The 27,288-nt window shown below is 39.5% G+C and overlaps 1 protein-coding gene across 32 annotated transcripts in view; it reads left to right on the forward strand.

Moving 5' to 3' along the window:
* Window positions 1-27,288, forward strand: part of LOC147361561 (uncharacterized) — a 631,042-nt gene that overhangs the window by 198,360 nt on the left and 405,394 nt on the right. For all 32 annotated transcript variants that reach the window (XR_015138085.1, XR_015138086.1, XR_015138087.1 and 29 more), the window contains one exon: window positions 4,959-5,052. The gene's annotated coding sequence lies outside the window, so the exon portion shown is untranslated. The remainder of the gene's footprint in view (window positions 1-4,958; window positions 5,053-27,288) is intronic.

The following is a 27,288-nucleotide window of genomic DNA, read 5'->3' on the forward strand; positions in this document are numbered from 1 at the left end:
CCACCTGGGGCGGCCCTGGCCTTCTGCACATTCTCTAACTCTGGATCTTGCTCCCATGGGACCTTGATCCCTAGGGATTTGTATTTATTTTCTCTAAATCCTTTCCCCTTTACTTGCTTTTAATTTAGTTACACTTAACTGCCATGGAGATTCCTTGGTGGCTTAGACAGACGGTGAAGAGTCTTCTTGCAGTGCGTAAGTCTGCATACTGTTTGATCCCTGGGTCAAGAAGATCCCCTGGAGAGGGAAATGGCAATCCCACTCCAGTATTCTTGCCTGGAGAATCCCATGGACGGAGGAGCCTGGTGGGCTACAGTCCATGGGGTCACAAAGAATCAAACATGACTGAGCGGCTTCACTTACTTTAACTGCTGTATTTTACCAGTGTTGAGTTTCATCTCTCAAAACCTTGGTCAATTCTGTTTTTCTGTCTAAATGCTTCACTCTTCTTCCCTATTCTGTGTTTAGGTAACTTCCACTGGTCCTTCAACCCTCAGTTCAGGAGCCATCATCCGAGGAAGTGTCCCTTTCTGTTCCTAGACTTGTCTCTATTATAAACTTTCTCTAGGTTTGGTCTCTAGGTCCATATAGTTAAGGCTATGGTTTTTCCAGTAGTCACATACTGTTGTGAGAGCTGGACCATAAAGAAGGCAGAGCGCCAAAGAAGTGATGCTTTCGAACTGTGAACTTGGGCAAACTCCAGGAGGTGGTGAGGGACAGGGAGTGCTTGCTGCAGTCCATGGGAGCATGAAGAGTCAGACATGACTTGGTGACTGAACAACAACAAAGTGTGGTCTGAGAGAATGACCCCAGGAAGACCTCTTACAAGTGCAGACTCCTGGCCTGTATCCCATTCTTGCTGAATCAGAAGTCTGGGTGGGACCCAGAATGCACAGTTTTCATAAGCTACTTAATGTGGTTTTGAGTGTGTTTCTCTTTTTTTAAAATATTAACTCATAAACCATTTGAGGGGAGTTGTGGCATATTGTTTACCTTTGTATCCATAGTATCTAAACAGCACCACACACATAGTAGGTATTGAATACAATTGCACTAAAATGCAATTTAAAACCCAGGTTTGAGTCCTGGCTCTACCATTTGGTAGATATGGGGTTGGGACAAGTTATCAAAAGCTTATGACTCTAAATTTCTTAAGAAATAGAGATGATAATACCTACCTGTCAGTGCTTTGTGATGAACATGAGACATATATCATTATCAGTCTCATAGATTTTTAGATTTGAAATTTCCAACATTAAGAGGCTAAGAGGAAACTCCTAGGAGTGGAGGGATTTCTATGAAATGACATTTCAAAACATTGTGTGAATTGAAAGTTTTAATGAATAACCCAGAACTGAAAGGATTGACCTGCTTGGTTATCCCAGTTCTCTTGCATTGATTTGCTGGACTGGTGATTTTCTAGTTCAGCATTTCTGGTATTCAGTCTTTCCAGACAGTTAAATGCTGGTAAACAAGGTGTTTATGTCTATACCTACTGAGCTGTTTGCCTACTGTCTGCAACTCTCTTATTTCAGCAATGCATCCATCTACCCATCCAATCAGTCTCTGTTGAGCATGTACATATTCAAAGTGCTATTAATTATAATAGCTACCATTTTTTTCTGAGCATCAGTGATGGAGCAGCTACCATGTTAAAAATTTTTATGTACTTTCTCTCAAATTTTATAGCAAGATTATGGTACACTGCTGTTATTTATTTTTATTCTACAGAAGAAGATCTTAAGCATACACTTGCCCAAAAATCTTATGGAAAGAAATGATGGAACCAGGTTTTAAACCCAAATCTAGAATAAGAAGGCTCTTACCCTAGAGCCCTCTCTAGGGTAACTGTTATAATAACTGTTATAATACCCTGCTTCCTCTCACTTCAGTGTCCTTAAATCATATGCACCTAGGAAGAAACATAACAGGAAGAAACACCGCAGTGTTTGCAGGAAAAAACATGTCAATGACCAAAAACAAAAAACAAACAGAAAACAAAATAATTCTCTCTTGATTACAAAGATCTCCTTTCTCATTATTCTTCAAGGAATTAACAAAGTCAATTTTTTGTCCCATTTGTGCAGGCTTATATCTGTTTTGACTTTGTGTTTCATATTTTGTTTAGTTTCAACTTTAGAGAATGGTAGAGACACTTTTGTCCTTTCAGTTTTCAATTCTATAGCTTTTGAATGCTGTAGCTGTGTTTCTCTAAGCACTACTGAATGGTATGGCTCTGAAATATTAAGCCAGTTCCAATTTTCTCCCTAAGCCCAGTTATTACCCCCACTATTACGGTTGAAAATGGTTCCTTAGAATTTTCACCAGAAGTGGTGTATCTGTTCTTGATCAGATTGGTCCTTCACGGTCGAGGCAGTTTTTTGATGATTGTCTTAGTAATGCCTTGTTCACTTTACTAAGCACCAAACGTTGTCAGCCACTGGGGATTTCCGAAATGTCACAGGGATGATTAACACCTTGTCTTCTGAATTCTGCATGTCAAAATTGGCTCTAAAATGTGAAACATTACTCAGGTGTGTGGCATTGCTTTTCTCTAATAGATTATTTAAAGCTTTTATCAGTCATGACAGATTGAAAGGATGAGGTTATCTTGTAAATCTTTAGTACAGATTGAGGCAATAAATTAAAACACCATAGTGAGCAGCTTTCATACTGGCTTAAACAAATAATTAAATGATTATAGGCAGAATGAACAAATCCACAGGTTATTATGAAGTATACAGGAAAACCAATATATTACATTCTAAAGCTTGCTTTAAAAAAAATCAGATTTTCTAGTAAAGTGGTTTTTAAGTATTTGAAACTCTGTGGAATAAAATAAATTAATTTGCAATCATTATTTTTCAAGGGAATGATAAGAAATGAAATAAAAATGCTAGATATTGATATATGCTGAGGAGGAAAAGAACTATAATCAGTATTTATTGAACACTAATGAATGTTCAGCACAGTAACTTAATAGGGCATTAGTCATTTATCATCAAATTTCAAAAACTTGTGGACTGGAGGGATGATTGTAGATTAGAGGAAAAAATGCCTAGTCCTTAAAGTTTCCCTATAAGAACTAGTCACAGTTGAACCATTCCTATAGAAATCTATAATAAAATTTTGGTTTTTATTTTAATGTTTTCATAATGAACATGCCATTAAAATATATTTGATATTTATGGAGGTGTAATCACTACCACAGGATTGTCTATTAATATTAGTGATTGTAAGATTAATGAGATTGTAGGATTTACCTAGTTCTTGTGTAAAAAATAGTCCAGTGACATTGGCTATGAATATTCTTCTTGATTTCTGTTGTAGATCTTTTTAGCATGTAAACAAATGCTTTTCCAAAATAACTCAGACTATATTCTTCATCCCTATAAGAACAAGTCAGACAGAGGAAAGTCTGGCATGGCTAATTTTAAGGCTTTCTATCAAACTCAGTGCCATGAATAGGATGGTAGTGCTAACCAGCAGGACAGTTACTTCCATGGATGATGACATAAAGACATCTTCATGGTTTCAGAAGAAATTATCTCTAGTTTATAAATGAGGGAACATATTACAACATGCAGGGGGTGGTTGAGGCTTCCATGGTAGCTCAGTTGGTAAAGAATCTGCCTACGGTACAGGAGACTCGGATTCAATCCCTAGGTTGGGAAGATCCCCTGGAGAAGGGAATGACAACTGGCTCCAGTATTCTTGCCTGGAGAATTCCATGGACAGAGGAGACTGGAAGGCTACAGTTCATGGGGTCCGAAGAGTTAGACATGACTGAGCAACTAACACTTTGACTCAGAGGGTGGAAGAAAATAAACAGATTTATTAATGCATTAGTTGTGATAAATATGCAGTTTCCAGAGGTACACTGATTTTGTACATATATAAGTTTTTCATATGTTTTTCATATATATGATAGTCTAAAGGAATATTTTATATGTTATTTCCACATTATACCTTTAAAAATATTTCTGTGGAGAAAAACTTTTATATTTGAATAAAAATCTGTTTTACTAAGAACTTGCAGTGAGTTTATGTTATGCAATTAGCTTTGTTGCTAGGCAGCCCCAATAGCAGTTTTGATGTGTAATTTGCTTGAAACTATTAAAAGGGCTCTGCTGAAGTTTTGAAACCAACTGAATTAGCTGCAGAGAACGTTAGGTGTTGCTATTTTAATGAACTGAAGCTTTGCGTTTGGGATTAAGTTTAGTGAAACAAAATAATTTGGCACTTTGGGAACTGAAATCTGTTGAGCAAAGTTGAGAGGAATTTAGCATTCACTCTTATCTCTTGGGGCATCCTAACCTTCGCCCACTAGTGCCTACTCCATATCTTAATTCAGAAACACTTTTTTCTTAAAAGTGCACGCTGTACAACTTCTGCTCGGAAGCGTTTCCTCTGTTTATATCTGCTCTGTCCTTGCTTTCTTCACCCCATACAGTCAAGTAGTGGACATTATGATGAGGCAGGTCAGGGGGCCTCAGGTTTTCCCCCAACATGTCTGGCCGGCTCCCATCTTACTGGTTGGAAGGCCATCCCAACGTCTTGTACAGTTTTCACCTCTGTGACCAAGCCTTTAATCTGATGCTTGATTTAGACTTTTAAAATTCTGATTTTGCTAGAAAGTTATCTTGGTCTCCTATAAGTTGTTATTTTGAGGCCTCAAACCCACCTCCCTCACCCATGGGCTCACCTTCCAGAATCCTGACCCAGGTATGATGGCCAGAGTTTGTATATTCCAGTTGTAAAATTAGAGAGCTTCTCTTTGCCTTATTCTAGAATGAGATTTCCAGATAACCCTTGGCCTTGGGTGATTTAAAACCCCTGCTAATACAAATTCTAATCTGAATGGCACTTGGAAGACTGCTCAATAAATCAAAAGAAACTGTTTCCTCCTTTAGTTTCTTTTTGAGTTTATTTATTAATTTTTTTTTTTTTCTTAACAGCAGTTGCAAGAATTACAGACTACCTGCTTACTGCTGGTCTGGGATGTGGCTGCTTAAAGAATGAAATCTCATGACCTGCTGTGGTTATACCCAGGTGAGGTGTTTGAGTATATGCTTAGTTAAGGATGTGAATATATTATTTCTTTAAAAATTACTTTATTATACTTCTGAGTTTTCTTGTGAAAAGGAAAAATAAAAAGCAAAATATGATTCAGGCCTTTGAAAAAATACAGCTTGAGTCATTTTCCCATGATTACCATAATTCTGATGGTAATTGTTTTATATAAATTTTTCATTTTGCTTTTGTTATCATTTATTCTATATCACAAATAATTAGATAAAAAACAGGAGTCTACTAAATGATTTGTTTCTGGATGCATGTGACTTAGAACAGTGTTTGATTTGTGGAGTTGATGAATGTCAGAGTATTTTAATTTGAACAAATCAGGGCAGAGTATTCAGATTTGGAGATGAAACTCATGCAATGCTTGATACTCCAGTGATTCATAATAGTAAGTTAAAGCTTTTATTTCTAAGAGTGTAAAATTTTATTTCTATTAATGTAAAAATTTCCAGTATGATGATAACTTAGACTACAAGCCATTAGCATCTCAGTTAAAATTCATTTATCAGATTTTTTTCCAACATAAGAGTTGTCTGAGATGGAATAGTACATACAACTGGAAAATTTTGAAAGGAGCACACATGAACTAATTTACCAAATAGACTCACGAACTTAGAGAATGACTTTATTGTTACCAGAGGGGAAAGGTGACGGGGGATGAGGTCATTAGGGAATTTAGGATTGGCATGTATACATTGCCATATTTAAAATAGATAACCAACAAGGAGCCACTGTAAAAAAAGAGGTGGGGGGGAATTTTACCAGCAGTTTCACATTTTATTCTTATCCTTCAGTTCAGTTCAGTCACTCAGTTGTGTCCGAGTCTTTGCCACCCCATGAATCGCAGCACACCAGGCCTCCCTGTTCATCACCAACTCCTGGAGTTCACTCAGACTCACATCCATCGAGTCAGTGATGCCATCCAGCCATCTCATCCTCTGTCGTCCCCTTCTCCTCCTGCCTCCAATCCCTCCCAGAATCAGGGTCTTTTCCAATGAGTCAACTCTTCACATGAGGTGGCCCAAATATTGGAGTTTTAGCTTTAGCATCAGTCCTTCCAATGAACACCCAGGACTGATCTCCTTCAGAATGGACTGGTTGGATGTCCTTGCAGTCCAAGGGACTCTCAAGAGTCTTCTCCAACACCGCAGTTCAAAAGCATCAATTCTTCGGCACTCAGCTTTCTTCACAGTCCAACTTTCACATCCATACATGACCACTGGAAAAACCATAGCCTTGACTAGACGGACCTTTGTTGGCAAAGTAATGTCTCTACTTTTGAATATGCTATCTAGGTTGGTCATAACTTTCCTTCCAAGGAGTAAGCGTCTTTTAATTTCATGGCTGTAATCACCATCTGCAGTGATTTTGGAGCCCCAGAAAACAAAGTCTGACACTGTTTCCACTGTTTCCTATTTCCCATGAAGTGATGGGACCAGATGCCATGATCTTAGTTTTCTGAATGTTGAGCTTGAAGCCAACTTTTTCACTCTCCTCTTTCACTTTCATCAAGAGGCTTTTTAGTTCCTCTTCACTTTCTGCCATAAGGGTGGCGTCATCTGCTATCTGAGGTTATTGATATTTCTCCCGGCAGTCTTGATTCCAGCTTGTGCTTCTTCCAGCCCAGAGTTTCTCATGGTGTACTCTGCATATAAGTTCAATAAGCAGGGTGACAATATACAGCCTTGACGTACTCCTTTTCCTATTTGGAATCAGTCTATTGTTCCATATCCAGTTCTAACTGTTGCTTCCTGACCTGCATATAGGTTTCTCAAGAGGCAGGTCAGGTGGTCTGGTATTCCCATCTCTTTCAGAATTTTCCACAGTTTATTGTGATCCACACAGTCAAAGGCTTTGGCATAGTCAATAAAGCAGAAATAGATGTTTTTTGGGAACTCTTTTGCTTTTTCCATGATCCAGCAGATGTTGGCAATTTGATAGGGAACCCCAAATATGAAAAAAAAATCTACTTTCAGTACATAAAAGAAACAGAAGGGTATCCTTACCCTCTTGTTTCTTTTTATGTACTGAAAGTAGATCTTTTTTTTTTTTTTTTGTATTTCGGGTTTCCTATAACATCTTTCTTTCTTCTGTAAAAGATTGAAAATCCTTTAATGCCTACAGTAAAAAATGGACATGACTCATGGTTTTGGGTTCATGTAGACAGTAATGAACTTTCCAATTTGGGCAAATTTTGGCTTTGTGTTTTTAGCAATTAGCGTTGTGTTATAATTTTTTATTTAGCTATCTGTTTCCCTATTATTAATGAGGGAGACCTGGGTTTGATCCCTGGGTTGGGAAGATCTCCTGAAGAAGGAAATGGAAACCCACTCCAGTATCCTTTCCTGGAGAATCCATGAATGGAGGAGCCTGGTGGGCTACAGTCCACGGGGTTGCAAAGAGTCAGACACGACTGAGCGACTTCACTTCACTTCCCTATTATACTGTGAATTCTTGTGAGCGTATGGTTGGTAGGAAACCTGTTACATCTAGCATAGCACTTAGTCCCATAGTATTGATAGATGTCTAGCAAACATTTTTCCAAATAAATTTATTTAAATGCCAGGCAAATGAGTCAGAGTAATTCCACTCTTGAGCTTATTTTCCATTGAAAATATCCTCAATGGCAAGCAAATACACTGGCCTCTAAAATATTCTTGTCCAAAATATCTGCCTATAGCAAATCAGCATCATCTTTAAGTTGGTGGCTTAGTTGTACTTCAAGAAAACAGCTTTATGATATCATATAAATATAAGCAGAACTTGATTGTCTAGCTTTTGAAAGTGTGATGGATTGCCTCTTTCCTTAAGAAGTGAATAAATCATCACAACCTCATAAATCTTAGTAATCAGTTCCCCTCCTAGTTTAAAGAATTTTCATGAATAGCTCGCAGGGGGTCCATTAAACAAGGGTGGTAGAAGAGAAGTAGGTAAAAAAAAAAGAAAAAGAAAGCTAAAATGAAAAGGGTGTGGGTAAGCCATTGTATGCCTAGCTGACATGGATGTAACATGGTTTCTGTGCTATCTTTGACATGTGGAATAAAACTAGGCTCCCAAAAGGAGACTTTTACTGGTGAGTGGTAAGTAGATGCTTGTTGCCAGGAAAGAATGCTTCCTGGCTCTCTCCATTGCAGGGCTCTGGATGGGTGACTTTGGGGAGTTTTTATCTTCGTGTCTGGAAGGAACAACTACAGGGAAATTGGAACCTAAAATTTACCTGATGGATAAATCACCCAAGGCCCAAAGCATATTTTCTTTTTTTGTTGTTGTTCTTAAATTTATGTATTTATGTATTTTTGGCTATGCTGGGTCTTCATTGCTGAGTGCAGGTTTTCTGTAGTTGGCAGCAAGTAGGAGCTACTCTTTTGCTCTGCATCATGTGGGGTCTTCCCAGATCAGAAATTGAACCCATGTCCCATGTACTGGCAGGTGGTTTCTTAACCACTGGACCACCAGGGAAGTCCCTTCAAAGCCTTTCTTCTATGTTTACACTTGCCTTTGGTGTCATATGGACTTGGGTATAGAAATGTATGCCATGTGATGTCATGCAATTTGTATGCAAAGAAAGTTTTCCAGTTGTTTTTGTTTTGTTTTGGTGTCCTTTTGAATCTGTGTGCTGGCTGTTGCAAAGCTTATTCCTCAGAAGGGAGGAAGAAGAGAAGGTATAAAGTGCATTTTCTCTAATGATATTCCTCATCCATTTTTCCCCTTTGATGTCGCACCCAAGTCCATTCAACACCAAACATGTTTGAATTTTTCTTATAAGTGAAAACTTAATGTGTCTTTGGTGGTCACTGGATTATTTGTAATGCTAGCAGAATTTAACTAAAAGACGGCATATTCAGTTGAGTATGGGAGGTTTCTGTTTATGCTAAAGTGACATGCTTTTGTCATTCAGTCATATTCATTAAACAAAAACTAATTTTAAGAGCCTATTTATTATGTGTCAAATCCAGTGCTAAGCATTGAGATTTGAGATACCAGCAGGAAAGATTATATTTCTGCCATCCTGGAACTTCAAGTCCTGTGAAAAATCACAAACAAGTACTGGATAATTTAAACAATTTAGTCTGCTTTGTTTAATGACGTACCTCCATACTTTCATTACTGACTGATGTATAATTGGTGCTCAGGAGATGTTTATTAAATGAAGACTATCTATGAGGTAAATGCTATAATGAGGAAGGAAGGAGTGCCATGGGATCAGAGAAGTCTTCCCCCACCCCAGCTTTATTGATGTTGGCAAATACAATTGTAATATATTTGAAGTGTACATTGTGATGGTTTGATACACCCACTCACATACACACATGTATTATTTTGTCCTTTTGATGATAGCCATCCTAATAGGTGTGATGTAGTATCCTATTGTGCTTGAGTGAGCATCTTTTCATATACCTGTTGGTCATTTGTATATCTTATTTGGGAAAATGTCTATTCAGTTTCTTTTCCCATTTTTAAATTGGGTTTTTATTTTTTGCTTTTGAGTTGTAAAGAGAGTTCCTTTTATACTTTGGATATTAGCCCTTTATCAGATATATGATTAGCAGCTATATTCTCCCATTCATTAGGTAGCCTTTTTTGTTTTAATTGCTTCCTTTGCTTTGCATAAACTTTTCAGTTTGATGTAGTCCCACTAGTTGAATTTTGCCTTTTTTTCCTTTGCAATGGTGAACTGAAAATGTGCCCAGTTAAGACCATATAATGATGTTTCTATTGATGGAAAGAAAAAAGTGAAACTGTAGCTTGTAACCGTGGTACAAGCTAGGGATGCACATGGTCTCATCTCTGCATAGAACTGCATGTAAATTGTAGTCCAACAGCCAAAATTATTTTAAAAGGAGTTTTTATACTTGACTCTCTTAAAGAACATTGAAAAGAATCCAGATTATGTCTTCAAACAGAGTTGGAAAGCTTCTTTCTCTCCTCATATTTTTTTGTATTTCACAGCTGTGAACCATGAGGTGACATCCACTGTAAAGATCACACCTCTCTGACTGCTTTTTTGATGTCTGAGACAGGGACAGTATCAGATTGGTCAATTTGCTGATTATAGCTCATCAGGTGTTTACAGAGACATTCTGTCTCTGTGACATTCTGTCACATTCATCTAGAAATCCCATTGTTATTTATGTCACACACATGCACATATACCCACACTCATACAGACATATTAATCAATTAATGATTTGAGTGTGATGTGATTTATCTATTTGTATATATTTGATATTGTGAAATATATCACACATAGGTCTTGAAATGATTCAGTAACATTTCTGCCTGGACACACTGAGATTTAAAACAACTTCTGGTTCCATTTAATAGCAACAAAATCCATAAATCTTCATAAGCAGTGAAGTGTAATGAAGGTTGAACATTTTAAAAATCTTTTATATCATTGCATCAATGAAGGGAAATGCGTAAGACTAGAAGCAATTCATGCCATATGGTTGTAATAAGAGAGGCACTCCAGAAAAAACAAAATTAACAACAACAAATGGATCATTCAGGAGCCTGTACAAAAGGCAGAAGTCAGATGGGTCAGGGGAAATACCCATAACCCCTCACCTCCAACTCCTGCTTCTCACTAATACTGATCCCAGCCATAGGTTCTTGCCCACATCCTCAAGAAGCAATGTCAACTGAACTATTTCTGTTTCTCTTCTCCTATTTCAGGGGTAAATGTATACAGCCCTTAGCCCTCCTAAGATATCGTGCATGCTGCACGTTGACAGGAGATGAAACTACATATAGTCTCACATAAAGATACAAACAAATGCCATATGCTTAAGAGGGACTCTGATTTTCTTCTTGGTCAAAGTATATTTAAGACATATGACAAAATTTGAAGACATTCTGCTATGTGATTTTGCCAGACACAAAAGGTCAACTAATGCACTTATATGAAGCGCCTGTAATAGTCAAATTCATACAGATAGAAAGTAGAGTAGTGTTTGCCAGGGGCTTGAGAAGGGGTAACTGGAGAGTTTTGATTTAATATGTATAGACTTTAAGTTGATGAAGACATTCTGGAATTGGTTTGTGTTAATTATTACACAGTAATGTGATTTATTTAATGTTACTGAACTGTACACTTAAAAATGGTTCACATGGTAAATTTTATGGTATGTGTATTTTGTGCATGCATGAATGCTAAGTTGCTTCAGTTGTGTATGACTGTTTGTGACCCTGTGGACCATAGCTTGCCAGGCTTCTCTGTCCATGGGATTCTCTAGGCAAGAATACTAGAGTGGGTTGCCATGCCCTCCTCCAGGGGATCTTGCTGATCCAGAGATCAAACCCACATCTCTTATGTCTCCTGCATTGGTAGGTGAGTTCTTTACCACTAGTGCCACTACCCACACACAAAAAGACAGTGCAGGGCAAAACTAACCATTCAGTATATTTGAAATATACTGAATATTCTGGAGCTGGAACAAGTCACTTCCACTCAATCACCAGAGTACAGGCCATGAGAGTTCAAAGGAGACTTATTAATATGACTTGCCTTCGTCATCTGTTGCATCCAGGTGCTCCTTACAGACGGCCCAGACACCCTAAAAGAGAGGGACCAATCAATGCAGGGGCTTCTGAGTTGAGTGCTTATCTCACTATTAAACATCAACCTCAAAGACAAAAAAATACTCCAACATAAATATATCATTTGCCTTTGTTTATTTCACATCTACATAAATTAAGAGGCTAAATGATATGAGAAATATTTCATTGATAGAGTATTAATCACTAGATAATACACACTGTGAAAACAGCTCATCAGAATCCATTAATGTTTTATTAATCCCATTTTTGACGCGATATTTTTGATTTGAAAAACAATGCTCTCTTTCAGCATCTGGTAACACTCCAATGCACTATACAAAACCCATGGAGCATTGCTGCTGCTGCTGCTAAGTCATTTCAGTCATGTCCAACTCTGTACGATCCCATAGACGGCAGCCCACCAGGCTCCCCCGTCCCTGGGATTCTCCAGGCAAGAACATTGGAGTGGGTTGCCATTTCCTTCTCCAGTGCATGAAAGTGAAAAGTGAAAGTGAAGTCGCTCAGTCGTGTCCGACTCTTTGCAACCCCATGGACTGCAGCCTACCAGGCTCCTCCATCCATGGAATTTTCCAGGCAAGAGTACTGGAGTGGGGTGCCATTGCCTTCTCCACGTGGGGAGCATCAGACACCTTACATAGAGTTTTCCCTGTTTGGTGTTACAGGTACTCCATGTGTTGATGCCATGATTGTGAATTTCCTTCTACATTTTTTACTCTAAACATGATTTTTCAAAAGATTCAGTGGATCACAGTTTCTAGCGTCAAGGAGTTACAAATCAGAAGTCTAGGAAAGAAAAGTCAATATTTCTTTCTCTTAAAAAACTTGTTTGACCCACAAAGTGGAAGGCTGCTAGAGTTTGGCTGGCTTTCCTAGTTCCTCCACTGTTTGTCTTGTAGGTAATCTTCCTGGAGACAGGAATGTTTTCCCAGCTTCTGTTTGCTTATTTAAATGCTAAACCAATCCTTTAAGACTTATTGGAAGCCCTGTCAGCACCATGACCCCTTCCTGATTAGCCTAACCTCTTGCAATGTTCTTGTACAGCATTTATTTTCAGAACCACTCCCTCAGAATTATCATTCACTGAACTTGCACATGTGCTTCTGTAAGGATGTATGTGTGTTAGCTTCCAAGGTGGTCCCCAGCGATCCCCACCTCCTGGTTTTCACACACTTGTGTGGTCCCCTTCCACATTTCATCAGAGCTGTTCTGTGTGACTACAGCCCGTGGCAGGAGTGATGGTGTGTCACTTCTGATATTTGAATGTAGCTTCCACCTTGGATGCCTTCTCTCTCAGATTCTGCTCCTCAAGCAAAGCCAACTACCATGTCCTGAGCCACTCAGACCATCTGTGGATAGAGCCCTGTGGTAACTGAAGTCTCTGGCAAACAAGCAGGCAAAAACCGGAGGCCTGACAACAACTATGTGGTTGAGATTGGAAGTGGTCAATCCCTTCATGGATTAGTCTGCGGCCCCAGTGGGTATCTTCTCTGCAACCTTCTCAGATACTTTGAGTCAGATTCACCTGGCCAAGCTGGTGTCAGCTCCTTGTCCTACAGCAACTGTGAGATAATGAATGTTGATCTACCAATTTGGGGGTAATTTGTTATGTAGCCTTAGATAACTAAGTATTTTATCTCCCCAGCTAGACTAAGCTCCTTGAAGGATTCCCAGCTTTCTGATTCCTCATGGTGCTCACATTTATCTATTCAATTCAAGATAGAAAGATAGAAAAGTATTTTTTATCTACCTGCTTAAACTTTTTCACAGGTACCAACTATTCTGAACAGTGCCTGTGAGGTCAGGAGGAGAAAACTGGCCCTACTAATGCTGTTCTAATATGAATGGGACAAGTTAAAGATAATTATTTGAACATGGGCCTAAAACTTAACAGAAGCTGATGTCTAAACCCTGATTTAGAAAAGAATCTATCAAGTCAACATGTTTCAAATCTTTTGCTTCCCTGAGCTCTCTGGAGGTCCCACATTGTCCTCTTCTGCTGCTGGTTCTTTCGCAGGCACTGCTGTCATTAACCTGCTCTGAGTACTCTGGGTTCTGCAGCCCTGATACTCTCAGCAGAGTCACATCACAGATTGAACAATGCTTGGCTCTGACCCATGACTTCCATTGCTTCCTTCTTTGGTATTGGCCCTATGATTTCAGATAAAGATAACATCACAAGCCTGTTGCAAAAGGAGGAAGAAAAGAAAACACACCATTTTATAGAAATGTTGCAAACTAAAAAATTGAAGTGTCTTCCCTCCCACTCTCCTTTTGTCCCCCATCCCTGTTCATCAAGGTGCTTTGGCAAGAGAGATATTTTCGGATAAACAGTAACTGGTATGAGGAACACGTGCTGATATTCTGCATCTATGAGATATAACTATTAACAGATGGATGTTATTTATAAACTCTTGCATGTTTATCCTGGTTCTTTTGAACTTTTTTCTGAGTCTGTCAGCTGCTGCTGTTGGGATAATTAATTACACAACCCAATTCAGTTAAAAACTTTGAAATGTACATTGTCTATATGATCTGCATATTGAGTCCTCTTGTTCATGCTGTCCAGTGTTTTAGATGCCACTCATTGCCTAAGACACACACACACACACACACACACACACACAAATACACATAATGTGCCAATTAGTTTTTAAAACTTCATTTAGGTTTTCCTTTCACTATAGTCCTTCTCTTTTCTAAAATCTATTTTTTAATGTTTCCCTACCCCCAGCCATACCTGTTTCAACCTAAAATAGAACCAATAAAAAAATTTGGCCTAGAACGTCATACATGTTTTTATTTTGTTTTATTTATTTATTTGGCTGTGCTGGGTCTGTGTAGCGCTGGGGCATTGTCTAGTTGCAGCAAGTGGGGGCTACTCTTCCTTGCCATGGTTTCTTTTGTTGCGGAGCACGGGGCTTCCGTAGTTGCAGAGTGTGGACTCAGGAGTTGTGGCATAGGGGCCCCGTTGTGCTGCAGCATGTGGGATCTTCCCAGACCAGGGATCAAACCTGTTTCACCTGAATTGGTAGGCGGATTCTTTACCATCGGACCACCAGGGAAGTCCTATAGAATGTCATACGTATTTTTCAGTGTTTTAGTAAAGTAATTTAAAAGCATTATTAAATAATTTTGGATAATATGGCTTATAATAAGGAAACTCTTGGAGCAATTAGGTTTAATTGAATCCAAGATAGCTTTCTCCTCCTAAACAGGAGAACATTTTATAACCAATAAGCAAGTTGATCATTTGTCCAGAACTTCAAGGGAGCAAGGGAAGGAATGAAATAATGAAGGAAAGTAAGAGAGAGAGATTTTATGACTACACGTGAATAGTGCTACAATCCATACAGTGGAGCTTGAACTCCCTTTATCAACACTAAAATCCAATGTCTATCTAGCTAGGCCAAAGTAAGTTAGGTTGGAAGAAGAGTACTTAAATGCCACAGAAGATTGGGAAGGGTTGAACCAGTTCTAACTGGCACTTATTTGCCAGTTGAAAACAAATTCCAAATTCCCTCCTTTTTGAAATTTTCAAAGAATATCAGAGGAATTGCTTCTAAGTTCATCTTTCTCTCCAAATGTCTGTAAAAAAAAAAAAAAAAAACTTAAACTATTGCTAATGGAAATGGATTTTTAGTCAGCAGGAATTCAGAGTGCTAAGTCATCATCAAAGTTGCCAGTAGGGTAAATAAATAACCACATAGATGAAAACAGGGTGTGATGTGTTAAATATATCTTTAGAAAACAATTTTAGTCATACTCTTAAAAATATTCTGCATCCATAAAATTCATTACCTAAGAACCAGTTTTTAATTCTATCTTAACAGTGATGTGCTTTTTCCCCTCTTAAATAGGAAGTTAAGCAGCTTTACAGATATTCAGAATTAGAGCACAAAGGAAATAAATGGGTGTTTAAAAGTGGCCAATGGGCTCACTTATACTCCTGGGCAGGTAGGGTAAGAGTGCTCGAAATTATTCCTATTAGCCAAAGTCCATATATTCATGTTTAGTAATCTAGAGCTGAAGCACTACATAGATTCAAATATTCTCATAAAGGTTCATAGTCAACCTTTATGATTCTGAGATTTGAGGATTCTCTTATTCTGTAGTAATTTTTTATTCTTTAATACTTCCATAAAATTGGCCCCTAGTTTTTCTATCAAGTTTGTTCCTGAGAACATACAGATATTTAGTGCATTTACTTCTAAATACTTACAGCTACACTGTTTATATACATTTGTGTTATGGTGAGGATCTTATTGTAACTGGTTTACCTTAGTACATACTCTGCAGCCAGGAGAGGGAAACTTTTTGTGAGGTCTCTCCTTGGAAGATTTTTGGAGAAGCAGTGCATTAGGACTTCCCTATAGCTCAGATGGCAAAGAATCTGCCTGTAAGGCAGGAGACCTTGGTTTGATCCCTGGGTCAGCAAAATCCCCTGGACAAGGAAATGGCAACCCACTCCAGTATTCTTGCCTGGAGAATCCCATGGACAGAGGAGCCTGGTGGGCTACAGTCCATGGGGTTGCAGATTCGGACATGACTGAGTGACTAACATACACGGTGCATAAGAGGCTAAGAGCATAGGTTTGGGATTAAACAAGACTGCTAAGAGGAATGGAATGTAGGGTTTAAGAGCATGGGTCTTGAAGTCAGACTGCCTGGTTTCAGCCAAATTCCAGCTCTTCCAATTATGTGCTGTATGATCTTGCATATTTCATTTAGTCTGTTTGTGTCTTAGTCTCCTCAAATATAAATCGTAAATTAATCATAGTATTTGTCTTATAGAATTACTTTACACACAAAGTATTTAGAGCAATGTTTCAACACACTTAGAATGTAGTCAGTTGCTATTTATTATTGTAATTGTTATTATTAACAGTTTCACACTCCAGCTTCATCACATACCAATATGATCTTGTGTAATGGCTTAACCCTTCCGTTTGTCCATCTATAAGACGAAGATTATAAAGACCTGTTTCACAGAGTGGAAATTAATATTAGAGAAAATACAGAGCAGAGAACACAGAACTTGGACTATGTAAGTGCTTCAGTTCAGTTCAGTCGCTCAGTCGTGTCCGACTCTTTGTGACCCCATGAATCGCAGCATGCCAGGCCTCCCTGTCCATCACCAACTCCCGGAGTTCACTCAAACTCACGTCCATCGAGTCAGTGATGCCATCCAGCCATCTCATCCTCTGTCGTCCCCTTCTCCTCCTGCCCCCAATCTCTCCCAGCATCAGGGTCTTTTCCAATGAGTCAACTCTTTGCATGAGGTGGCCAAAGTACTGGAGTTTCAGCTTTAGCATCAGTCCTTCCAAAGAACACCCAGGACTGATCTCCTTTAGAATGGACTGGTTGGATGTCCTTGCAGTCCAAGGACTCTTAAGAGTCTTCTCCAACACCACAGTTCAAAAGCATCAATTCTTCGGCACTCAGCTTTCTTCACAGTCCAACTCTCACATCCATACATGACCACTGGAAAAGCCATAGCCTTAACTAGATGGACCTTTGTTGACAAAGTAATATCTCTGCTTTTTAATATGCTATCTAGGTTGGTCATAACTTTCCTTACAAGGAGTAAGCATCTTTTAATTTCATGGCTGCAGTCACCATCTGCAGTGATTTTGGAGCCCCCAAAAATAAAGTCTGACACTGTTTGCACTGTTTCCCCATCTATTTCCCATGAAGTGATGGGACCAGATGCCATGATCTTAGTTTTCTGAATGTTGAGCTTGAAGCCAACTTTTTCACTCTCCTCTTTCACTTTCATCAAGAGGCTTTTTAGTTCCTCTTCACTTTCTGCCATAAGGGTGGTGTCATCTGCATATCTGAGGTTATTGATATTTCTCCTAGCAATCTTGATCCCAGCTTGTGCTTCTTCCAGCCCAGCGTTTCTCATGATATACTCTGCATATGTTAAATAAGCAGGGTGACAGTATGCAGCCTTGACATACTCCTTTTCCTATTTGGAACCAGTCTGTTGTTCCATGTCCAGTTCTAACTGTTGCTTCCTGACCTGCATACAGGTTTCTCAAGAGGCAGGTCAGGTGGTCTGGTATTCCCATCTCTTTCAGAATTTTCCACAGTTTATTGTGATCCACACAGTCAAAGGCTTTGGCAAAGTTAATAAAGCAGAAATAGATGTTTTTCTGGAACTCTCTTGCTTTTTCCATGTTCCAGCGGATGTTGGCAATTTGATCTCTGGTTCCCCTGCCTTTTCTAAAACCAGCTTCAACATCTGGAAATTTACGGTTCATGTATTGCTGAAATTTTGAGCATTACTTTACTAGCTTGTGAGATGAGTGCAGGTGTGGTAGTTTGAGCATTCTTTGGCATTGCCTTTCTTTGGGATTGGAATGAAAACTGACCTTTTCCAGTCCTGTGGCCACTGCTGAGTTTTCCAAATTTGATGGCGTATTGAGTGCAGCACTTTCACAGCATCATCTTTCAGGATTTGGAATAGCTCAACTGGAATTCTGTCACCTCTACTAGCTTTGTTCATAGTGATGCTTTCTAAGGCCTACTTGACTTCACATTCCAGAATGTCTGGCTCTAGGTGAATGGTCACACCATCGTGATTATCCAGGTCGTGAAGATCTTTTTTGTACAGTTCTTCTGTGTATTCTTGCCACCTCTTCTTAATATCTTCTGCTTCTGTTAGGTCCATACCATTTCTGTCCTTTATCGAGCCCATCTTTGCATGAAATGTTCCCTTGGTATCTCTAATTTTCTTGAAGAGCTCTATAGTCTTTCCCATTCTGTTGTTTTCCTCCTTTTCTTTGCATTGATCGCTGAGGAAAGCTTTCTTATCTCTCCTTGCTATTCTTTGGAATGCTTAGTGAGTGTATATACTCATGCATCTAACTTCTTCAGTGGCTCCCTAACTACGAATGTGTGGCCTAATGTGTTTCTGAGATTCCTGACCAGTGAGTTTTCAGGATGAGACTGAATTTGAGCTTTACAAAGGGAAAGGTTCTTTATCAACTTTGAAAAATCAAGATATGGTTTTACTGTAGTTGAGGAGACTCTGAGAAAAACCCCTTTCCCTAAGCTAGTCAACCCCAGTCTGGCAAAGAAATCAGAATGCTGCTGAGGAAGAGGCTGGTAAGTAGACTGTGGAGAAGGTATATTCCTTTCTCTCCTGTAGTAAGTTTCACATGGAAAGTCATCGTGCCCTCAGACAATTGTTTAACTGTGATCATCAAGGACGGGACTCCACGGGGTCTCCTCCAAGTCCTTGAGACCCTTTAGGGCATCTCTGAAGCCAAAACATTTTTGTAACATGTTAAGAGATTATTTGCTTTTTTCACTCTCCATCATGTGTGTATAGTGGCATTTTCCAGAGTCTGCATGATATATGATGATGATATCATTCTCACAGTTAATAGGAATTTCCAATTAAGTATTTTGCATTTCAACATTTTCTCAGCTTTAATTTCTATTATAGTAAATATCAATAGATATAACTCAGTTTAAAAAGCTCTTTGAGGTCCTCAATAATTTTGAAAGTTGTAAGGGGTACTGAGACCAAACTGTCTGGGATGTTTACTCCAAGAGGGGACCATTTTATTTCAGAATGGGTCCATTCTCTAGCTTTGGTCTGGAGGTATTTTATGCCTACATACTCTCCTGCATCACTGATTCTTTACTTCTCTTTCCCCAGATTCTTATGAAGATAAGACTTGTAGTGTTCTGTTGAAACCTTCCTCTCCTATAAATTACAGTATAGGTGATTAATGCCATTTCCTCTGACCACAGTCATTTTTATGCCTTCCTGAAACTGCCCGTGTCATGTTAATTGAACTGCAGCCACATTCTGGTATTCCTGAATGGATTTTGAGTTCATTCTGTTCCTCAAATCATCACATATACAATCCACCTCTCAGGGTGGGCCATTTGGTTTATGTTCCTCAAACTTAGTCCCAAAGAACATCCCAGTCTTTCAATTTCTAGGTCTTTTTAGTGGAGCTTTCACCACTCTACCTGCTGTGCCTGCACATGTGTACTTAGTCGGGTCTGATTCTTTGTGACCCCATGGACTGTAGCCCGTCAGGCTCCTCTGTCCATGTGATTCTCCAGGCAAGAATACTGGAGTGGGTTGCCATTCCCTTCTTCAGGGGATCATCCTGACCTAGGGATCAAATTTGCCAGGCAAGAATGCTTGAGTGGATTGCTGTTGCCTTCTCCAGGGGATCTTTCTGACCCAGGGGTTAAAATGACGTCTCTTGCGGTCTCCTGCATTGTCAGGTGGATTTTTAACCACTGTGCCACCTGGGAAACCCAACAGTAAATGCTTAATAGGAAAAACAAATACGGGATTTGTTAAAATTGTTCCAAGTTAAATTTGGTGTTTGTTCTTTGCTATCATGTATTGATGTAATCACTAAAGCCTGGTAGAATTATTCACGCACATGAAATGACATCTGGAAAACAAAGCCATGTTACTATTCATTTTAACTGCTTATAGAAAGCTATTAAAGTGAATAATTTGAAGAGCTTGGAAGTATTTTAATACTGTATGAGGCAATCATGCAAATTAGTAGAAGCCTATAGGTCCTGGGTCAAATTGGATAAGGCCCGAAAGAAACTTGATTTTGAACAAATACAAATTTTAATAAATCTTAAAAATATTGTCTACATTTATTGACCATAGAGGCTTGCTTTAGTTACATGTCCTTGCCTCTAACAGTAAATTACAAAGACTAGTAAAATATAACAAGGCTCATGAATTCTGAATTTTATTTTTCTATACTGCTGCTGCTGTCACTTCAGTCATGTCTGACTCTGTGTGACCCCATAGATGGCAGCCCACCAGGATCCTCTGTCCCTGGGATTCTCCAGGCAAGAATACTGGAGTGGGTTGCCATTTTCTTCTCCAGTTTTTCTATACTGCCAAGTTTAAATACTTAATTGTGCACATGATCATATTTTATATTCAAATGAACTTTTTGGAATGCTATACTAGAGGTTTGCAGATTTTCTCGTTTCAGCTCTGATTATTAACTCTATACAAATCTCAATTTTTAAAAATTTAAAGTAGAAATAATAACCCCTTCCCTCATCAGATTAGGTGGTCATCGAATTATTCATAAAGTGTTGTAAACACTAGTGGCCTTCTTAAGGTCTCCCTGTGAGAGCATAGACTTAGATTTGGGTTTAAATCCTGGTTTAACCTTTGACTGGCTTATTGGCTATGTGGTTTTAGATCTACTAGTTTCTCTGAGCCTCAGCTACTTCACTGGTAATATGAGAATAAAATGCAACTCAGGAAAAAACTCTAGTTCCTCATAAATTTATCTGAAATAGTTTTGGGTTACTTACAGAGGTGCCACGGGTACCCCATGAAATGTTACTCTTACTTATCTGGGACTCCGCATTTCCCTCCTTTAATCTTTTCCTTCAAGGAGGCAATGTCTCTCATGGTTGCAGCAGATACTGATATATTATTATCTGTTCAGTTCAGTTCAGTCGCTCAGTCGTGTCCGACTCTTTGCGACCCCATGAATCACAGTACGCCAGGCCTCCCTGTCCATCACCAACTCCCGGAGTTCACTCAGACTCACGTCCATTGAGTCAGTGATGCCATCCAGCCATCTCATCCTCTGTCGTCCCCTTCTCCTCCTGCCCCCAATCCCTCCCAGCATCAGAGTCTTTTCCAATGAGTCAACTCTTCGCATGAGGTGGCCAAAGTACTGGAGTTTCAGCTTTAGCATCATTCCTTCCAAAGAAATCCCAGGTCTGATCTCCTTCAGAATGGACTGGTTGGATCTCCTTGCAGTCCAAGGGACTCTCAAGAGTCTTTTCCAACACCACAGTTCAAAAGCATCAATTCTTCAGCGCTCAGCTACTGAGTGACAAATTGCCTCAACATTTTGTGGACTAAACAGTAAACATTTAGTATCTCACGGAGTATATGGGTCAGGCATTCAGAGGTGGCTCAGCTGAATGCTTCTGGCTCAAGGTTCTTCATGAGGTTGCAATGGAGATGTTAGGTGGGGCTTCAGTCATCCAAAGGCTTGAGTGGGGCTGAAGGGTCTGCTTCCACGATGGTTCATGTGCAGGGCTGGTGACAGGAGCCTCAGTTCAGTGGTGGGCTGAAGCTGGCTCATTATTGCTTTTAAAAACTAATTGTTAACATCTAAGAATTTTGCAAGCCAATTGTTAAACACAGCCATTAAAAATTAAACTTTGTAAAATGTATTTTTGAGAAATGTACTAAAAGTTAAGGTAATAAATCCTCAAAAGTACTCACTTACTCAATTTTTCCTTTATTGATGCCCTCGTGTTTCTTTAGGTCTTTTATATCTTTATGGAGGAAATAATATATTTCTGTGCCCTAAAGCACATATCAGTCTCATCCTATCTCTGAATTCAGTGACACTATGTTGGTTGCTTGAAATCAGTCATGGTGGAAGCATTTATATATAGATATCAGCAAGCACTACAAATAAAAACCTGGTTTATTGTATTATTGATTGTTTAGACTTTAGAAAGTATAATTTGTGCCCTGTACATCCTTTATAATGGTTAAATTATGTGTGTGTGTGTGTGTGTATGTGCACTCCATTGTATCTGACTCTTTATAGCCTCATGTACTGTGGCCTGCCAGGCTCCTCTGTCCGTGGATGTTTCCAGACAAGAATACTGGAATGGGTTGCCACTTCCTACTCTAGGGGATCTTCCCGACTCAGGAACTGAACTTGTGAATCTTGCATCTGCTGCATTGGCAGGTGGATTCTTTACCACTAGTGTCACCTGGGAAGCCCATAGATATATGTATTATAATATATATGGTATATATATATATAAATATATATATAATATGTATATATGGTATTGAGATATTATATATATATGGTATTGACAGTATATAGAGAATAAACAATCCGCCTGCAATGCAGGAGACCTGGGTTCGATCCCTGGGTTGGGAAGATCCCCTGAAGGAGGGCATGGTGACCCACTCTAGTATTCTTGCCTGGAGAATCCCCATGGACAGAGGAGCCTGGTGGGCTACAGTCCATGAGGTTGTAAATAGTCAGACACAACTGAGTGACTAAGTGCACACACAAACACACACATATATATACATATACATATAAATAAAATATATGAGTCAGGGAACGTTGCGGACCACTTTGGAGGCCGACAGCTAGTCTGCCTTTTAGCCCCCAATGATTCATGTCTCTTCCATATGCAAAATGCACTCACACACCTCCCAGCACGCCCTCAGCTACAATTTCAGATTGAAGTCCAGAATCCCATCATCTAAATCATGCCCAGATATAGATGCACCTCCTCATGTATAGTTTTTGAAGTGTAACTCCTTGAGTACAATTGTGCTTTATCTGAATGTTTATGAACCTAAAGAGGCAAGTTTTTTTTCCCTCTAGCACACTGAACAGACAATGGTGAGAGATACATAAGGTAACTGCTAGAGAAACTCCTGTTTAAAAAGGTAGAAAACAGGAGGCACAGAAGTGCCAGTGGCCTGAAGCCTAACCGGGCACATTTTGGAAACTGCTAAATTAGAATGTGGTTGTACCTCTCTGTGGTTCATGGATCTGCCCTCCAGGCTCTAGTTTCTGCCCTCTGAGTCACTCATCACTTTCCATGAGAGGTAACTCAAGGTTTGCAGCTGAGTAGCTTTCAAGCCTGATCCCTGCAACTTGAATTTTGAAAGACTGAAACCTTTTCTTTTTCATTTTGTGCTGTTTCTGCCCCATTCAGTCCAGGGTAGCAGTGTTTCTGCCAAAATAATTGTTCTAAAAATTTTGTATGTTCCTTATTAGACAGGAAGCATGTCTGCAAATCTTTTTGAGATAAGTCCCTCTGTACCTCGGATTTCTGCTGAATCGCTGAGGAAATCCACCCTAAAGTTTCTTAGAAGCTCTACTGTGTGACTGAACAGTTCTTTGAGGCACCACATCAAATGTATAAGACGATATTTTCCTGGAAATGTCTTGGACTTCCCTGTTGCCTGGAAGCCATTTCTTAATTATAGCATTGTCAGTTACCTGGAGAGCCTAGGGATTTCTAAAGCCAGAAGGTCCTTTTTCCTTTTTGTTTGTCTTTCCTTTAGCGTATCTCTCACTATAATTGGCAAGGAACTTCCAATGTATTAAACACCTGCATTGATATTGGTTAGGTCATCCCATTTTACATGGTACATTTTCTGCTTCCTATATAACCACGGAGAAGGCAATGGCATCCCACTCCAGTACTTTTGCCTGGAAAATCCCATGGATGGAGGAGCCTGGTAGGCTGCAGTCCATGGGGTCGCCAAGAGTCGGACACGACTGAGCGACTTCACTTTCACTTTTCACTTTCATGCTTTGGAGAAGGAAATGGCAACCCACTCCAGTGTTCTTGCCTGGAGAATCCCAGGGACGGGGGAGCCTGGTGGGCTGCCGTCTATGGGGTCACACAGAGTTGGCCACGACTGAAGCGACTTAACAGTAGCAATAGCAGTATATAACCACACAGGAAGCAGTGTCACTAAACTTGCTGATGCTGTATAGCAGTATCCCTTTAACTCCAGTTTCCAGTGACTTTTTTGTACATCTCCTTTCAGCTTCAGCCTTGACTCATACCTTCCTCAAAGGCATTCTGACTTTTACTTGTAGTCTGTTCAGCACACATGAGGCTCACACTAATACTCTCTCCGGAGTCTTTGCTGCTTCTGTCCACTGCCTTTTCCAAAGCCATTTCCATATTTTTAATTATTTGTTACTCTGATGCTCCACTTCCAAGTACCATAGTAACACAATCAATAATATTATCTATTGCTATGTAATAAATTACTCTGAAACTTGGTTACTTAAACTAGTAAACATTTATCTTTTCACCATTTTTATGGTCAAGAATCCAGCTAGTTTGGGTAATTCTGGCTTGAGATCACTAATGAGGCTAAGGTTAAATTTTTGGCTTGGGATGAAGTCAACTGAAGGCTTGACTGGGGCTGGAAGATTTGCTTCCAAGATGGCTCACTTTATAGGGCTGTTGGCAGAAAGCCTCAATCTGTCACTGGCTTTTTGGCAGGAGCTCTGAGTTCCTCATCACATATCCTATCCATAGGGCTGTTTGAGTGTTCATGGCAGCTGACTTCTTACAGAGCAAATGAATCAAGAAAGAATAAAAAATATTAGAGCTGAAGTGTCTTATGATCTGTGAAACCAGTTGAATATTGTAGAAAAGTCAGTTAAAACACTGACTTCTACAATATTCAACTAGTTTCACAGATCAATTATATTTATTCTACATGGGAGGGATTATACAAGGGCATGGATACCAGGAGAGAGAGAACTTTGGAGGGGTACCTTGGAGGATGACTCTTACAGATACCCAAATCAGCATCTATGCCACAGATGTTCACTGACTATGTCTTTCCATTGAGACTTCCCATATTGATCAGAGCTCTATACATCGGAGCTGCGCTAGGTGCCTGGGCTGAAGCTGAGGATTCTTGAAGTTGAGATTGTTGATGCTTCTTAGATAACACAATGTACATAAAGCGCTCAGCACAGTGCCTAGAGCCAAATAAGTGCAGCAAAAATAATGTTTTTCTTGTCATTCCTATTTTATTGAAGATTCTGAGTCAATTCCTGACCCAGAAATACAACTAGTGGCTTCTGGCACAGATATGGAGGATAATATTGCCCTCTCCGTGCCCATTAAAATTGTAAGAAAAAAAAACTCAGAGCTTTTGTTTCTACTTAACACCTCTCATAGTCCTTTGACTGAATCTCTGGTGAGTTGGGCCTGTGGACTATCAGAATAATGAACACTGTACTTCCCTTTAGTCCAATGACTGGCCTCTACCTTTGAATAAAATTTTAGCACCTCCCACTTCCTTTCCACTTTCCCTAAAAATTAATTGTTGTCACCACTTATTTCCAGCTGGTGTCTCTTCAAAGATTCCTGCAAGTAACCCCTAGGCGCTTCCCTCTAACTCCAGGCTTGCTGGTACATGCCCGAATCATGTTTGTGCTCGGGCTGGGACACTTTCCGCTGTCAGCAAAAGAAGCAGCTAGAAAATGGGGGTCAAGGCGAAAGCTAAGCTTAGGATAGAAAATTCTGAGTTATCTGAACAAGCAGTGTATATTCTCAAGCTAGGGAGCTGGTTCTTTTTTTTCCCTCATCTTTAGCTTACCTCCAAGTAATCATAACTAACCCCAAAACATGAATAATATCATTGTTGGATATCATTTTTTGATCACATTTGTTGAGGCAAAAGGTATTGCCTTGAAGTAGATTATCCTGTTTGATTTCTGATGAAAATTAGGATGAGAACCAGGGAAGTGTGGAATTGTTTGAAGACTTTGATGCTTGACATTAAAAAAAAAATTCTTTCTCAAAGCACAGTTGTTCAATCAAGGTAAAGGTTTTTGTTCAATGCATTACTTACAAGACAGGTCAGGTACATCTTTTCAGAGTTGTCTTGTCCTGTGTATGTCCCACCACTGAAAACTTGAGTAATACTGTTTTCTGAATGCTTTGTGAAGCCCCACATGCAGACACCCTCTGAACTGGAATCACCTCCCAGGAAACAGATGGACACTGGCATTTCAAATATAGTAACGGTGGCCACATAGAATACAGATTATGGAGATAAAAGCCACCATTATTTAAATACTAAAATAATAAATTATTTCATAAAGCAACCTAGACTAGCTACAGTGGGGTAATATTAGAGGAAATTAATTGTTATGATGAAATTTGACACAAGGACCATGATTTATTATTTGGCCTAATAATTTTAGGTGATTTGAGTCCAATAGGCCAGGGGTTTATCAACTCTTTACACTGGCTCTCTGGAGGGAGTATGTGAGGTGGACTGGGGCATAAAGCCTTGAAGTCCTAGGGGAAGTGGGTGAATAGTAGAATTTCAGGAAAAGTTGGGGAGAAATCACGAGGCTAAAAAACGGAGTCTAGAGCTCTATGATGAAGTTATAGAGGGAAAAGAAAAGCTGGGCAGAAACAGGTATATAAAAGCTGTAGGCATGTAGGAATGATAAGTGGTGATGGATGCCTTATTTAACTTGCTGGTCTGCGTAGATTCATTTGTTTATCCATTGACTCACTCATTCACTTGTTCTTGCCGAACTTTTTCTGCACAGCTGCTCTGTGTCAGATACTGAGCAAGTTCTGCAGAGCCAGTCCCACTACTTCAGGCTTCCACCTTGACTAATATCTGTCAAGCCTAGTTCAAGGTATTGCTCATTCATACAATCAATACCTTATATACCAAATAAAACAGCCCGCAGCCATCCCTCAACAGCAAAGTGTGTGTGCTTTTGAATTTCAACACACAGTAGAGACACACACAGAGAAAGAGAGGGTGCTTCAGATCCATTCCTTTTAAAAGTCAGGCTTCAGGTAGTCCAGCCTATTTCATTCCTCAAAGGCAAAAGGATGTGTGAAGGCAAAGAAAAAGAGGATAGAACTCTGAAAACATGACCTGGGGGGGTTACGTTAAACCAGCTGTAGCAGAGGAAGCGTGGCTGATCTTTGCTCTTGAGGGGACAGAGCTGATTTTCAGCCTGTACCTCTCAGATGATTTTCACTGCTGACATGGTTGCAGGTTCTCTGTCAAAGGCAGATGGCTTGCTGGAATACATTTTACTTTCTACATACCTTTCA

This window comes from Bos grunniens, chromosome 12 (genome assembly GCF_055505025.1).
Source record: "Bos grunniens cultivar Pamir isolate PY7600 chromosome 12, Bosgru_T2T1.0, whole genome shotgun sequence".
NCBI classification, from domain to species: domain Eukaryota; kingdom Metazoa; phylum Chordata; class Mammalia; order Artiodactyla; family Bovidae; genus Bos; species Bos grunniens.